Consider the following 16,394-nt stretch of genomic DNA (forward strand, 5'->3'; position numbering starts at 1 on the left):
ATATATATATATTTGGGTTAACTAATGAGTGAGTTCATTTTTGACATTTTAAAGGGATGTACTATACGGCCTGCAACAAAGACATTTAAGAGGTTTTTTGAAAAAAGAAATTTATTTGACATGGCCAAAAGTTTTACCTGTCTGACTGAAGTTTAATGGTTTAATTTATGAGATTTTTAGGAGCTTTAATGTTAAATAGCATATAAAACAAAGAAATAGGTTTCTCGCTGTTAAAATAACAAAATTTTCTTTGATTACTGAGTTAATCTATTCTTTGTGTAATCTGCCTCAAAGACAAAGTTTTGGCCTCTCATTAGAATAAGATTCCTGAGTCAGAAAGCAAGCCACATGGCTTTAGGAAAAGCTAAGGTTTTTATTTTAAGATCTTTGGTTAAATAACTTAAGTATTGTTTCGCAATAACTTATGATAAACTCCTGACAAGTTTGAAACTTTATGGAAAGCCACAAAATTTTTATAAAAGATAAGTGCTAAAAAGGTTTATTTAATATGTTATAAATTACATGGAACATGTTGTTAAAATCAAGAGAAGTGCCGGATTCTTTCTCTTTGGGTTAAAATTTATGTTAGTATTTTCTCTTGTGTTTTTGCTTAATATTAGACAGCAAACACATAATATTATGTCATAATTTTATTATTTCTTTATTGCTAACTTGGTTGAAACTTTCTTTTTTTTTTTTTTAATCTGGCATCATCAAAGCCAATAGTTTGACTAGAGAATTCAAATTATTTACCTATGAAGTTATTTTTTGTTACTACTCAGGTATTTAGAGACTTAATAATCTTGGTATATTCTTAGTATAGCCTGACTATATGGTATTATGTATCAAGATTATTATGTGTCACACCTGACTTTCTTTAAAAATATGGCTGTTATATTTAGAAATATTTTTATCTAAAGTTTTTTTTAACTGATTTTATTTGATCTTTACATTATGCTTATAATTAATTTCTATCAGGTCTTTCACCATTAAGAGTGTTATGTTTATGAATCATGGCCATATTAAGTTTTGTCATCTGCAGATAAGTTTTCACTTTGCTGATTTTCTGAAAACATTTCACCAGAATATCTCAACAAAAAAGATGAACTACATTGCAATTGCAAAAAAGATTGTGACTAGACTCAATCAAGATTTCCAGGACTCTTACGCAGAAGCTGATGGTTTTGCAGACTGCAACCCATCCAGAATCACATGAAACAGAAATTAACTACATAAGGCTGAGTAAATGAAAAGGTACTATGGGTTTTATGTGAGAATACTGCTGATGTTTTAAGGCCTTTCTTTCTGGAAATAAGAAATGCTTTAAGGTCCTACTTTCTGGGTATAAGAAACCACTTTCCTCTTTTCTCCTAAATAATCTAACTAATGGTTTAGTTTTAACTCTAGAATTAAGAGTTCCTGTTGGTAAACTTAGCAAAGTTGTAAATATCATGTCCAGAGAAGTGTCTGAAATTTGAGCTATGATTTTACAAATTAGAATAGCATTAGATTTCTTATTAGTTCTCTCAAAGAATAGTTTGGACCTTAATAGATAAACGTTGCTGTGTTTATACATACACAGACTTAGGTCTGGCAGAGTGTAGTTGCTGCTGAGGCCCGTGAAAAGCAGTTACTGATGCTGCTTATGCATAAATAAACACCTCATGAAATTTGTTTCCTTGGTTCAAAGACCTTAGGGTCATGGTTTCATTGGTTATTTCAGACAATTGGACCAACATTATTGTTAGTGTTTCTATTCTAGCTCCTGATTTGCTGTATAGTTCCTGGGATCTTAAAAACCAGATGGTGCCCAATTACTATTTGTTGAGCATTTTTGTTCAAAGATTCTATAACAAGATCATGTCCCAAAGGAGGGAACTATGACAGCATTGTACATAATTCTCCTGGGATCCAGATTTCTGGCTTTAATGGAGGTTGGGGCAACCTATATAGACCATCACATTTGGGTGTTCTTTTGAACCTTCACCTTTGAGGAAAAAACTGATTCCTGAAGCCACTTTGGGTCAAACAATTGTCCCAATAAACTAGCAAGACCATTTTGCTCTGGGCATTTTTTTTTTTTATTTAAGAATTCAGTCTGTTTTGAGAAACTGACTCCAAAGATCAGACTGAGAGTTATGTTTAGGGTAAATCAGTAATCGTTTTAATCAGTCTTCAAGACACTGTTGTATGAAATACTTGTCTAATGTTTACAATCAAACTCTCTCCCTCTTGCTATACAGAATATTACATATCTTAAAGAAATCAGGTTCTCAGAGGAGATTGACATCATGGCTCAGATTCCATTTTGTCTTAGATTCCACTTCTGCTTTTGAGAAAGTGACCCATGACTGTTAATAGGTAAACAAAGCAGGGAGGGAGCTTGCCCTTGGAAAGAGCCCTTAGTATGTTTTAGACAGATTAATTGGAGACCTCCAACAGGAGAAATCCATCCTGTATTATCTTGCTAATCATGTATTCTTTAACAGAAACTTGTTTGTCACATGTAAATTTTTCTATACCTTCTGTTTTTTCTAGACGAACTTTGTGTGCTTTATGGACATATATATTTTTTGTGTGTGTGGCAGACCCAACTATACTAGTTTAGATGATCTCTTTCCAACTGATAGTGAATTTACCTGGGCAATCTCTTGTTTAGAGTCCTGGAGAATGCATGGGCAATGCACTTTGGGAACTTTAGAATTATCTTTAGATATTCATAGTAAATATTAGGAAGGTAACTTTTTTTTTAATGTTAATTTGTTACCCATTGTAAAACGAGAGTCAGAAGAAAGCACACTGGTCCAACACTTAGGGTATGGTTGGTAAGTTTAATTCCTTCTTATGGTATATTTGAATTGGAGAAATTTTTAAGAAATTTATCAATCACTATGGGGCAAATAACAGACAAAGTTGCTAGTGGGATGGAAACACAACAGTGATCTCTGACCTCATTAAGCCAAGGTGACATGCGATAACAAAATAGCCTTAGAATTTTTATTTATTGGTCCAAGAAAAGTATAGTCTGTGCTGTAGCAAATACCTCTTGTTGCATTTAGATAAATAGCACAAGAGAAGAACAAGAAATACATAGAATTGGACACACTGTAACACCCTTACAAATACCAGATTTATTTGGTTGGTTACCAACAGGAATAAGTACCTGGGCTAGATCACTACTGCAAGTAATATTCTTAGTTTACATCCTGATAGTATTAGACATAATATTTATCCTCTATTGTCTTATACACCTAAAATGCAAAAGAAGGCCTGGGACTAAAATGCAGATGTACATTGAGTCTGCTCACTTTGACAATGCTATTGATGAAAACGGAAACCCTGCTGGCGTAGTGGTTAAGTGCTATGGCTGCTAACCAAAGGGTCAGCAGTTCGAAACCACCAGGTGCTCCTTGGAAACTCTATAGGGCTGTTCTACTCTGTCCTACAGGGTTGCTATGAATCAGAATCGACTCGACGGCACTGGGTTTTTTGGGTATTGATGAGAACATCACTCTTACTTAAGTTCCTGGTGAAGAACCAGATGGTATTCAGTGGAAAACCAACACTGTGCGTTTAAAGAACCTGCCATGGTTGCCATCTAGGAGCTCGACTAAGTTGAGGTATTGATCATTGATCTGTTATGTCCAATCTCCAATCAAAAGGAGGGAATGATTTAGGAAATAATATTGGAGTCACTATTCGCTGTCCATGAGCATAGCGAATGTGATCCAGCAGGAGCTGGGTTCACAAGGACTCACAAGAACACATCAACTGAGCCCTGAGATAAAGACAAGAGATAAAATAATCTTAGAAAATATCTTTTATGGAAACTTTCACATAAGCCAGAACACAAAAGACTCTTATCTTTTTCTAGTAACATTTACTGAATAGAAATTTGTTGGACAAATGAAGACCCTCCCGACGGTCATTACTGAAACCTGTACCAATGATTGTTGAGAGAGACAATTCAAAATGTAAGATTAGTTTCTAGCCAACCTGTGAGAAGGTGAAGCTTTCAATGGTTTTGCCCTTTTTGTAGTGTTAATATATACTGATGACTCTGTATATTCTTTGGACTCAGACAGATGTGGATGTGGCAGCATGCTTGTCCATTTTCCCCTTCTTGCCTGTTCTGTAATATTTCCTTGGACTCGGGCAGACACGGCTCTAGCAATATGCTTGTCTGCTTCCCACTTTTGTCTTTTTGAATGTATGACAAATAAAACTTCCGTTTTGCTTAAAAAAAAAAAAAAAAAGAGCTCCAATCTCCCCAAAGCCTCTCCAACATTTGTTATTTTCTGTTTTTTTGATTCGTGCCAGTAATACCAGGGTGAGATGGCACCTCACTGTGATTTCGATTTGCATTTCTCTAATGGCTAGTGATCACGAGCATCTCCTCATGTGTCTGTTGGCCATTTGAATGTCTTCTTTGGTGAAGTGTCTGTTCATTTCCTTTGCCCAGTTTTCAATAGGATTATTTGTCTTTTTGTTGTAGAGGTGTTGGATTTTCTTGTAGACTTTAGAGATTAGACTTTTGTCTGATTTGTAATAACCAAAAACTTTTTCCCAGTCTGTAGGTTCTCTTTTTACTCTTTAGGTAAAGTCTTTTGATGAGAATAAGTGTTTAATGCTACTTATTAGGGCCTCTAGTGTTGATCCTATTTTTTCTTCTATGAACTTCATAGTTTTTGGCTTTATATTTAGGTCTTTGACCCATTTTGAATTAGTTTTTGCATATGGTGTGAGTTATGGGTCCTGTTTCATTTTGTTTTTTTTTTTGCAGATGGACATCCAGTTTTGCCAGCACCATTTGTTAAAAAGACTGTCTTTTCCCCATTTGATGGACTTCGGGCCCTTGTAGAAGATCAGGTGACCATAGGTGGATGGATTTACACCTGGGTTCTCAATTCTGTTCCATTGGTCAATGTATCTGTCCTTGTACCAGTACCAGGCTGTTTTGACTACCATAGCTGTACAGGAGGTTCTGAGGTCAGGTAGTGTGAGTCCTCCTACTTTATTCTTCTTCAGTAGACCTTTATTTATCATGGGCTTCTTCTCTTTCCATATAAAATTAATGATAATCTCTTTAAAGAATGTTGTTGGTATTTGGATCGGGATTGCTTTGTGTTTGTAAATCACTTTGGGTAGAATTGTCATTTTCACAGTGTTGAGTCTACCTATTCGTGAGCATGCTATGTTTTTCCATTTATGTAGATCTCTTTTGGTTTCTTGCAGTACTGTTTTGTAGTTTTCTTTGTATAGGTCCTTTACATCCCTGGTTAGATTTATTCCTAAGTATTTTATTTTTTTTAGGGGCTATTATAAATGGCATTGTTTTTGTGATTTCCTTTTCATCGTTCTCTTTATTGGTGTAGAGGAATCCAACTGATTTTTGTATGTTTATCTTGTATCCTGTGACTCTGCTGAATCTTTCTATTAGTTCTAGCAGTGGCAAAGATTTTTTAAATAGGACACAAATGGACTAACTAACTATAAGGAAAAAATTAATAAATTGGATCTCATTAAAATTATGAACTTATGCATATAAAAAAAATTAAGAATGTGAAAATGTAAGCCACAGAATAGAAGAATATATTTGCAATGCATACATTTGGCAACAGACTCTGTTATATTATTAAGATTATATTAAGAATTTGTAGAAATCAATAAGAACAAGCAATCTTATAAAAAATTCACAAGGCTGAACAGACATATCATAAAAAAGGCATCCAAATAGACAATAAGCATATAAAAAGTATGTTTAATATCACTAGTCATGAGAGAAATAGAAATTAAAACCAAAATAGGCTACTTATCAGAATGACTAAAATTAAATTAAAAATACTGACAATAATAATTATTAATGAGGATGTAGAGTAATTACTGCTTTTATATACTGTTGATAGTAGTGTAAATTGGTATAAGCACTAGAAAATATTTTGGCAGTTTCTACGAAAGTTGAACTATCATGAGTTGAGCAATTCTTCTCTGATATATATGCCCTACAATAATGAGTACATATGTGCACTAAAAAGACATGAACAAGAATATCCATAGCAGCATTATTTGTAATAGCTCCGAAATTGAAAGAAATAAGTATTAATTAATCAAAGAATGAATATATAAACTGTGTTATAGTCATACAATGGAATATTATGCAACAGCAAAAAACAAATACTACTACACAGAAGTAGATAGGCAAATCTCAAAGACAAAAATGTTGAAAAATAGAACCCAGACACAAAAGAATATATACTACCTGATTCAAGCTATTGACTATTCAAAAAATGGCAAAATCAACTTATGTGGTTAGGTGTATAACGGTTCCAACTCATAGGAACACTGTGTACAACAGGAAGAAACAGTGCCCCATCCTACTCCATCCTCACAATCATTGCTATGTTTGAGCCCATTGTTGCAGCCACTGTGTCAATCCATCTCATTAAGGGTCTTCCTCTTTTTTTGCTGACCCTCTACTTTACCACGTATGATGTCCTTCTCCAGTGACTGGTCTTTCCTGATAATATGTCCAAAGTATGTGAGATGAGGTCTTGCCATCCTCGCTTCTAAGCAGCATTCTGGATGTACCTCCTCCAAGACAGATTTGTTCATTCTTCTGGCAGTCCATGGTATAGTCAATATTCTTTACCAACACCATAATTCAAAGGCATCAAATCTTCTTCAATATTCCTTATTCACTGTTCACATTTCACATGCATATGAGGCAGTTGAAAATACCATGGCTTGGGTCAGGTGCATCTTAGTTCTCAAAGTGACATCTTTGCTTTTTAACACTTTAAAGAGGTCTTTTGCAGCACCTTTGTCCAGTGCCATACATCATTTGATTTCTTGACTGCTGCTTCCATGTGCGTTGACTGTGGGTCCAAGTAAAATGAAATTCTTGACAACTTCAATCTTTTCTCGGTTTACCATGCTGCTGCTTATTGGTCTAGTTGTGAGAATTTTTGTTTTCTTTTTTTTTTTTTTTATGTTGAGGTATAATCCATACTGAAGACTGTAGTCTTTGATCTTTATCAGTAAGTGCTTCAAGTCCTCTTCACTTTTCTTCTTCACCAGTCTTTGGTTATAGATATTAAATGCTGATTCCCCTGGGCAAGGGTAATGCATGAGGTAGGCTTCTGAGATACAGATGATGCCCTATATTCTGCTCTGAGTAATGTTTATATGGGTATGCTGCTTGGAGCCCTGGCGGTGCAGTGGTTAAGAGCTTGGCTGCTAATGAAAAGGTCAGCAGTTTGAATTCACCAGCTGCTGCTTGGAAACCCTATGGGACAGTTCTACTCTGTCCTATAGGGTCGCTATGAGTCAGAATCAACTCGATGGCAATGGGTTTGTTTTTTTATGGGTTGCTTGGTAAAAAGTCATTGATATGCATGTACTTTTGTGTAAGAATATTATACTTCAATAAAAACTCTATAAAAAAGAACAAACAAATAAACAAGGGAATGGAGTTACTATGACTGATACAGTACCAACATTATATAAACCAGTCATGTTTTATTCCTTGGCACTGGGAAGAGACTAATACTACCTGTGCATGTTGCTGCTCACTTCATACCCAAATAAGATCGGGGCCTGTTTGCAGAGAAACAGGAGGAAATGACTGTTATGTAGGCAGGAGAGTGGCTGATACATGCAGCTATTTTTAAAATGACTTAGCTCCATATTCATCCACCTGGATGAATGTCAACCAAGAATTTTGAAATAAGAAAGTTAAATCCTAAGTAATATTCTAATTCTAGTAAAAATACCATTCCTGTATATGGAGAAAGGTGTGGAAAAAGAAACCAAAACCAAATCCAACCCGTTGCCTTTGAGGTGATTCTGATTCATAGTGACCCTATAGAACAGAGTAGAACTGCCCCACAGGGTTTCCAAGGCTGTGATCTTTAGAGAAGCAGACTGCCACATCTGTCCACCTAAGAGTGGCTGGTGGGTTCAAAATGCCAACCTTTCAGTTTGCAGCTGAGCACTTTAACCACTGTGTCACCAGGGCCCCTTGAAATAATACACACAAGGCTATTAATACTGGTCCCAGAGGGGAGGTAAAGAATGGAGGTGTATTGTTTCACCGACTGTAGGAAGTACATGTACTCTTGTATTTTTTTGAAGGAGAATATACCAGGAAAATTAAAATTAGAAAGCTCAATAACCTAGTGAATAAAAAAGGAAGGCAATTGGCATGGGTGAATGACAGATAGCCTAGCTATAGTACAGGATGTTTCGTAAAGCAGAGTGGGGACTAGCCAGAGTAGACATGAAGCCAAGTGGCAACATCTCTCTTGTGTTCCTCGTATCTCATTAAGAGCAGCACTACTTTAGCCAATCGCCCCCTTTAATAACCAGCAGAAACAGAAGGCAAGGCTGCTCTTAGGTGCTTTTGTTCCTCAGAACCAGTTCTTGAATAGTCTGAAAACTGTTAGCAAAGAGCCTCTTGGGAAGCAGAATTCTCAGGTTTGATTTCATTTCTTTCTGTGTCTTAGGCATTAAAATCCTAGGAAGAAGGGGAAAGTGAGGAACATCAATTCTGTCTGGTAACACCTACCTGCCAGAGGCATTTATTTCCCTGGAGGAGGAAAATCACCATTCTCAACCCAGTCAGCTTTTTGGTAATCTGGTTCACATATCTGAGGATCAGGGGCAGGTGCACCAAGCTTTGTCATTAGCTATGCGGATGTCATTAGCACTTCGTCTAACACATGCTCATTTGTACAGATACTACAACGTCAATTCGCCTTCTGGACATTTCCTTATTTATTGAGGTTGCCTTAACTTTTTCTCAGGTGTGAAATAAACACTATTTTTTAAAAAGTTAGATGATTTTATTATTTATTTAATACGGAAATTACTTATTTTTGCATTCCTCTTTGACTATGAATTCTATATTAAACAATGCATAAAACAACTATACAAATGCAATTAAGATTCATTGTCAAGCTGGTCTGTATCTGGTAAGAATTTTTTTTAGAAACGCTTTCTGAAATATTGGTTTTGGATTCCTCAATTAGAATTAAGTCCTTTTTTCAAGTGAATAGGTAACACTAATATAAACCAAACTGAGTTACCGTTTAAACCAGTGGATCAAAAACAGATTTTAAGTGTATTATTTATTTTAACAAAGATAACCAAAAGAAGAAAAGCAACAACAAAAAAACCCAGTCACCTTAAGATGACCCCGAGTGGGTCAGAGTAGAACTGTGCTCCATAGGGTTTTTAATGGCTGATTTTTCAGAACTAGATCACCAGGCCTTTCTTCTGAAGTGCCTCGGAATGGACTGAACCGCCAACCTTTCAGGTGGCGGCCAAGCATGTTACCCCTTTGCACCATCCAGCGAGTCCAACAACAAAATAGTAATAATAAAGCTGCTGTTGTCAGTTGCTGTTAATTCTGACTCATGGCAACCCCATGCGTGCAAAGTAGAGCAGTTCCATTGAATTTTCAAGGCAGTGACATTTCAGAAGCAGATCACCAGGCCTGTCTTCCAGGGCATATCTGGGAGGATTTGAACCCCCAAACTTTCAGCTACTGGTAGAGTGCTTAACCGCTTAATAGCACTAATAAAATTTGAAAGCGGAAGAGGGCTTAGAGGCTAGTGAAAATGAGCTATTCCTTCATATTTCAGCATGAGAACTCAATAAATCCGTTGCCATCGAGTCAATTCTGACTCATAGTGACCCTATAGGACAGAGTAGGCCTGCCCCATAGAGTTTCCAAGGAGCGCCTGATAGATTCGAACGGCCAGCCTTTTGGTTAGCAGCCATCACACTGTTTAAAAGTTGATAAATCAAGAAATAAAAGTATAAACATACTATTAGATATTCAGGTGGTAAATCTGCAGAAGAACTAAAAAAGCAATATTTAAAATATTTATCATGGAACTGAGTATTGGTAAGGTGGAAAACTGCAGAAATTTGCTTTTTATTTTCTAATTGAAAAAATATATACTATGTTTTTTTTGTTTGTTTTTAGAAAAAAAACTCAACAAAAAGCTATACAGATTTTTGTGACTTAAGTGTAATTCAGATCTTTCTGGGTAATGTTTTAAATTGCTTGCTAATATTGAAATTTGCCACAATTTGATCTTTTAATAATAATGTGGATGCTTTTCTTTCTTTTAATGTTGACATCGTACATTTGAATGGTGGCAACATTCAGACTAAGATATTCAAATAAGATTGGATTTGAGTTTGGTTTTAACCTTCAGAATTTCAGAGCATCCTTATTATTATGAGTTTCCTGTGGTTTTTCTATTGCGGTAGAATATATAAAACATAAAATTTGTCACTTTAGTAGTTTTTAAGCATAGAATTTAGCGGCTTTCATTATATTCACAATGTGCAACCATCACCACTCCCTATTTCCAGAACTTTTTCATCACCCCTAACATGACTAATGGTATCGAGCATCTTTTCAGGTACTTAACGGCCATTTGTATATCTTCTTCAGAGGAATGTCTGTTCAAGTCCTCTGCCCATTTTTTAATTGTGTTGTTTGTCTTTTGGGTTTTGAGTTATAGGAATTAAATTTCTACTTTTTGGTAACTAAAGTATATGATAAAATAAAATAATTAAAATATATATTTAAGAAGTCTTCCTTCCATACATGTCCCCTGACTCCCCTCCCCAGAGGCATCCTTTGACACTAATTCCAGACACAGTATATCCCGCATATCTTTTCAGAAAAATTGTATGAGTATGAAAGTATTTGTACACATTCTTCTTAAACACACACACACACACACACAAATGGGGGCATATTATACACACTGTTCTACTTGTTGCTAGTTTTGTTATTTTGGAGATTATTCCTGTATCAGCACACTGATAGTGTCTTTTTTAGTCATCCAGCATGGCTATAACAGAAATACCACAAGTGGATGGCTTCAACAAAATTTTCTCACAGCCTAGTAGTCTAGAAGTTCAAATTCAGGGCATCAGCTCCAGGCAAAGTCTTTCTCTCTCTGCTGGCTCTGGGGAAAGGTCCTTGTCATCAATCTTCCCCTGCTCTAGGAGTTTCTCAGGGCAGGGACCCTGGGTACAAAGCATGTGCTCCACTCATGGCTCTCGTTTCTTGGTGGTATGAGGTCCCCATGTCTCTCTGCTCACTTCTCTCTCTTGTATTTCAAAAGAGATTGGGTGTAAGACAAGATCTAATCTTGTAGATTTCATCAATATAACTGCCACTAATCCTTCTCATTGACATCATAGTGATAGGATTTACAACACATAGGAAAATCACATGAGATGACAAAATGGTGGACAATCACACAATACTGGGAATCATGGCCTAGACAAATTGACAGATATTTTGGGGAGGCACAATTCAATCCATGACAGTGTCCTTATTTACTTTTTGTTTCTAATGCATTTGCCTATTCTAGATATTTTATATATATCTGAGATCATACAATATTTGTCCTTTTTTGTCTGACTTATTTCACTTAGCTTAGTGTTTTCAAAGTTTATCCATGTTGCAGCATGTATCAGAATTTCATTTTTCTTTATGGCTGAATAATATTTCATTGTATGTATATACCAGTCAGAGAACCAACCAAGTTGACCCCATGTTTGTCAGAGCAGAACTGTGTCCCACAGGGTTTTCAGTGGTTGATTTTTCAGAAGTAGATTTCCAGGCCTTTCTTCTGAGGCATCTCTGGGTGGACTCAAACCTCCAACCTTTTGGTTAGCAACTGAGCATGTTAACTATTGCACCACACAGGGACTCCAATGTATATGCCACATTTTGTTTATCTATTCATCTGTTGGATAGACACTTGGGTTGATTCCATCTTTTGGAAATTGTAAATAGTGCTGTGATGGACACCGATTTACACATATCTGTTTGAGCCCCTATTTTCAAGTCTTTTGGGTATATACCTAGGAGGGAATTGCTGGGTCATATGGTGATTCCGTGTTTAACTTTTTAAGGAACTGTCAATTTTTTTTCCCTAGTGGCTGTACCATTTTACATTTCCACCAGCAATGCAGGTGGGCTCCAATTTCTCTACATCCTTGCTAACATTTAATATTATCTGCCTTTATGATTATAGTGATCCTAGTGAGTGTGAAGTAGTATCTGAATTTTTTTTTTAATTTATTATGGTGAAAATGTACATAATAAAACATATGCCATCTCAACAATTTCTACATGTACAATTCAGTAACATTAATCATTATTCAAGTTGTGCATCCATTGTTGCTATCCTTTTCCAAATTATTCCACCACCATTAACATAAATTCAGTATCCCCTTAGCAAAAACTCCCTCCTTTTCCTCCCACTCCGGGTAACCACTAATAATCTTTGGTTTCTAAATATTTGCTTATTTTATGTAAGTGAAATCATATAATATTTGTCCTTTTGCAACTGACTTATCTCAGCGTGATATTTTCAAGGTTCATTCATGTGGAATGCATCGTGACTTCATTTCCCTTTGTGGCTGAGTAGTATTCCACTGTGTGTATAGACCACATTTCGTTTATTCAGTCTTCTGTTGACGGACATTTGAGTCCTTTTGGCTACGGTGAAAAGTGCTGCAATGAACATTGGCATACAAGTTTCTGTTTGGATTCTTACCTTCACTTTTTCTGGGTATATACCTAGTCAATGTGGCTTTGATTTGCATTTCCCTAATGAACAATAAAGAGCACAATGGGTAAAGTGCTCAACTGCTAACTGAATGGTCGGCGGTTCAAACCCACTAGCTGCTCCGTGGGGAAAAAGACCTGGTGATCTGCTCCTGTAAAGATTACAGCCTAGGAAACCATATAGGGCAGTTCTATTCTGTCCTATAAGGTTGCTGTGAGTTGGGACTGACTTGACTGGCACACAACAGCAACAATGAATAAGATGTTAAGAATCTTTTACAAATCATATACTAGCTGTTTGGAGAAATGTCTATTCCAATTATTTGTCCGTTTTTAAATTGTGTTGTCCCTTTATTATTAAGTTCTAAGAATTCTTTATATTTTTTAAATATAGGTCCCCTATCACATATACCATTTGCAAATATTTTCTTCCATTCTTTGGGTTGTCTTTTCACTTTCTTGATTGTATCGTTTGCAGCACAAAAATTTTTATTTTTATATAGTCCAGTTCATCTATCTTTTTTTCATTTTCTCTTGTGCTTTTGATGTATTATCTAAAAAATTATTTCCTAACCCAAAGTCACCAAAATTTACTTCTTTGTTTTCTTCTAAGAGTTTTATATGCTCAGTTTTATATTTAAGAGGCATTGGTAGTTCAATGATAGAATGCTCGCTTTCCATGTAGTAGACCGGGTTCTATTCCCGGCCAATGCACCAAAAGAGCAGTCACCACCCATAAGTGTCAGCAGAGGCTTGCATGTTGTTATGATGCTGGATAAGTTTCAGTGGAACTTCCAGAATAATACAGATTAGGAAGAAAGGCCCGGTTATCTACCCTACAGATCACAATGGTCCAATCCCATTGTGCATGGGGTTGCCAGGAGCTGGGAGCCAATTCTACAGCAGCTAACAACAACAACAACAGCTACTATATTTAGGGCTATGATCCATTTGAAGTTCATTTTTGTGTATGGTATGAGGTAGGGGTACAACTTCATTTTTTGCATGTTGATATTCAGTAGTTCTAGCACTATTTGTTGATTCTGGGTATTATCGTTGTCTTTTACTAGATATTTCCAACTTGCATTCTGAAAGTTCTGACTTCAAATCCTAACTAACCAGCTCATCTTACCATATTTTTCTTTTAGCATGGAAAACTTCAAACAGAGAGAATCTCTAAAAGAATTTAAAAGATCACACATATACCCACCACCTAGATTCAACAAGTGTTAGCATTTACCTTATTTGTCTGTCTGTCTATCTATCTGTCTGGGTGGTTTTATTTTTCTGTTTTTTTTTTAATGATTTGCAAGCAACATGATAGAAAAATATTCTCCTATATAACTACAATACTATAACAACTTCCAAGAAACTTGAAAATAACTTCCTAATATAATCTAATATCAGTTCATATTGAAGTATATCCCCTTGCCTCAAAATATCATTTATTTCTTAAAAATAAATAATAGATAAGGGTAATGAGCTGCATTTGATTGTTATACCTTTTTAATCTCTTTTAATACCAGCATAACACTTCATATTTTTTGTTTCTCACGGCATTGTCTTTTTGAATAGATCAGAGGACTTGTCTTGGAAAGCATGATACATTCTTGATTTGTCTCATTGTTTCCTCATGGTGTCATCCACCTTTTCCTTGAATTTCTGTCAATTACAAGTCAGGTGTAAAGATTTAATTATATTCAGGTGAAACATTTTGGCTAAGAATATTTCTCAGATAATGCTGTGTACTTCATAGTACACTACATCGGGAGGCATGGAATGTCTGATTGTCCCACGATTAGAAATGCTAAGTTTCATCGCTTGGTTAAGGACATGACTGCCTCATTTTTCCATTGTAAAGCTACTTTATTTTGCCCTCTGCATATAGGTTATCAATAATCAAGTTAACAAAATGATCCACTCTGTGTATATTAGTTAACACCTTTTCCCAGCCACCCTGGTTCTTTACTAACGTGCTTATGCGTGAAATAGTCCTAGCAAGAGGGATGGAAGTTATGCATTGGCTCAACAAATGTATATTCCTCCCTCAAGTCTGGTTTTGGTAACACCACTGTTAGGTGCCTAACATGAGACCATTGCCTAGCCTGTACTATGACCCGATTACTGGGAGACCAGCCAGCCACCTAATGGTACGCTTTTTACATTAAATTCCTTTAATCCTGATGATGGTAGTGATTGGTTTTCAGTGGAGCATCACTTATTTTGGAGATGGATTTCTTTTTTTTTTTTTTTTTTAATTTTGCTTTAAGTGAAAGTGTACAGTTCAAGTTAGTCTCTCATACAAAAATTTATACACACATCGTTATGTGACCTTAGTTGCTCTCCCTCTAATGTGACAGTATATTCCTCCTTTCCACTCCAAATTTCCAGCAACCAGCTCCCGCCCCTTTTTTTTTTTTAATAATTTTTATTGTGCTTTAAGTGGAAGTTTACAAATCAAGTCAGTCTGTCACATACAAGCTTATATACACCTTACTACATATTCCCATTTACTCTCCCCCTAATGAGTCAGCCCACTCCCTTCTTCCAGTCTCTCCTTTCGTGACCATTTTGCCAGAATCTAACCCTCTCTACCCTCCCATGTCCCCTCCAGACAGGAGATGCCAACACAGTCTCAAGCGTCCACCTGATACAAGTAGCTCACTCTTCACCAGCGTCTCTCTCCAGCCCATTGTCCACTCCCTTCCATGTCTGATGAGTTGTCTTCGGGAATGGTTCCTTTCCTGGGCCAACAGGTTTGGGGGCCATGACTGCCGGGATTCTTCTAGTCTCAGTCAGACCAGTAAGTCTGGTCTTTTTATGAGAATTTGGGGTTTGCATCCCACTGTTCTCCTGCTCCCTTAGGGGTTCTCTGTTGTGCTCCCTGTCAGGGCAGTCATTGGCTGTGGCCGGGCACCATCTAGTTCTTCTGGTCTCAGGATGATGTAAGTGTCTGGTTCATGTGGCCCTTTCTGTCTGTTGGGCTCATAGTTATCATGTGACCTTGGTGTTCTTCATTCTCCTTTGATCCAGGTGGGTTGAGACCAATTGATGCATCTTAGATGGCCACTTGTTAGCATTTAAGACCCCAGACGCCTCATTTCAAAGTGGGATGCAGAATGTTTTCATAATAGAATTATTTTGCCAATTGACTTCGAAGTCCCCTTAAGCCATAGTCCCCAAACCCCCGCCCTTGCTCCGCTGACCTTCGAAGCATTGTTTATCCCAGAAACTTCTTTGCTTTTGGTCCAGTCCAGTTGAGCTGAGCTTCCCTGTATTGAGTATTGTCCTTCCCTTCACTTATCCTGCCCTTTTTTGCCTTCTCATCTTGCCTCCGGACAGGAGCTGCCCACACTGTCTCATGTATCTACTTGAGCTAAGAAGCACAGTCTTCATGGATATCACTTTATGTCTTATATAAAAAAAAATGTCTTATAGGCCAGTCTAATCTTTGTCTGAAGCGTTGGCTTTGGGAATGGTTTCAGTTCTGGGCTAACAAAGAGTCCAGGGGCCATGTTTTCCGGGGTCCCTCCAGCCTTGGTCAGACCATTAAGTCTGGCCTTTTAACTAGAATTTGAGTTCTGCACCCCAGTTTTCTCCTGTGCTGTCAGGGACTCTCTGTTGTGTTCCCTTGTCAGGGTGGTCATTGGTGGTAGCCAGGCACCATCTAATTCTTCTGGTTTCAGGCTGATGGAGTCTCTGGTTTATATGGCTCTTCCTGTCTCTTGGGCTAATGTTTTCCTTGTGTCTTTGGTGTTCATTCTCCTTTGCTCCAGGTGGGTTGGGA

The sequence above is a fragment of the Elephas maximus genome, chromosome 11 (genome assembly GCF_024166365.1).
Source record: "Elephas maximus indicus isolate mEleMax1 chromosome 11, mEleMax1 primary haplotype, whole genome shotgun sequence".
In the NCBI taxonomy this organism is placed as follows: domain Eukaryota; kingdom Metazoa; phylum Chordata; class Mammalia; order Proboscidea; family Elephantidae; genus Elephas; species Elephas maximus.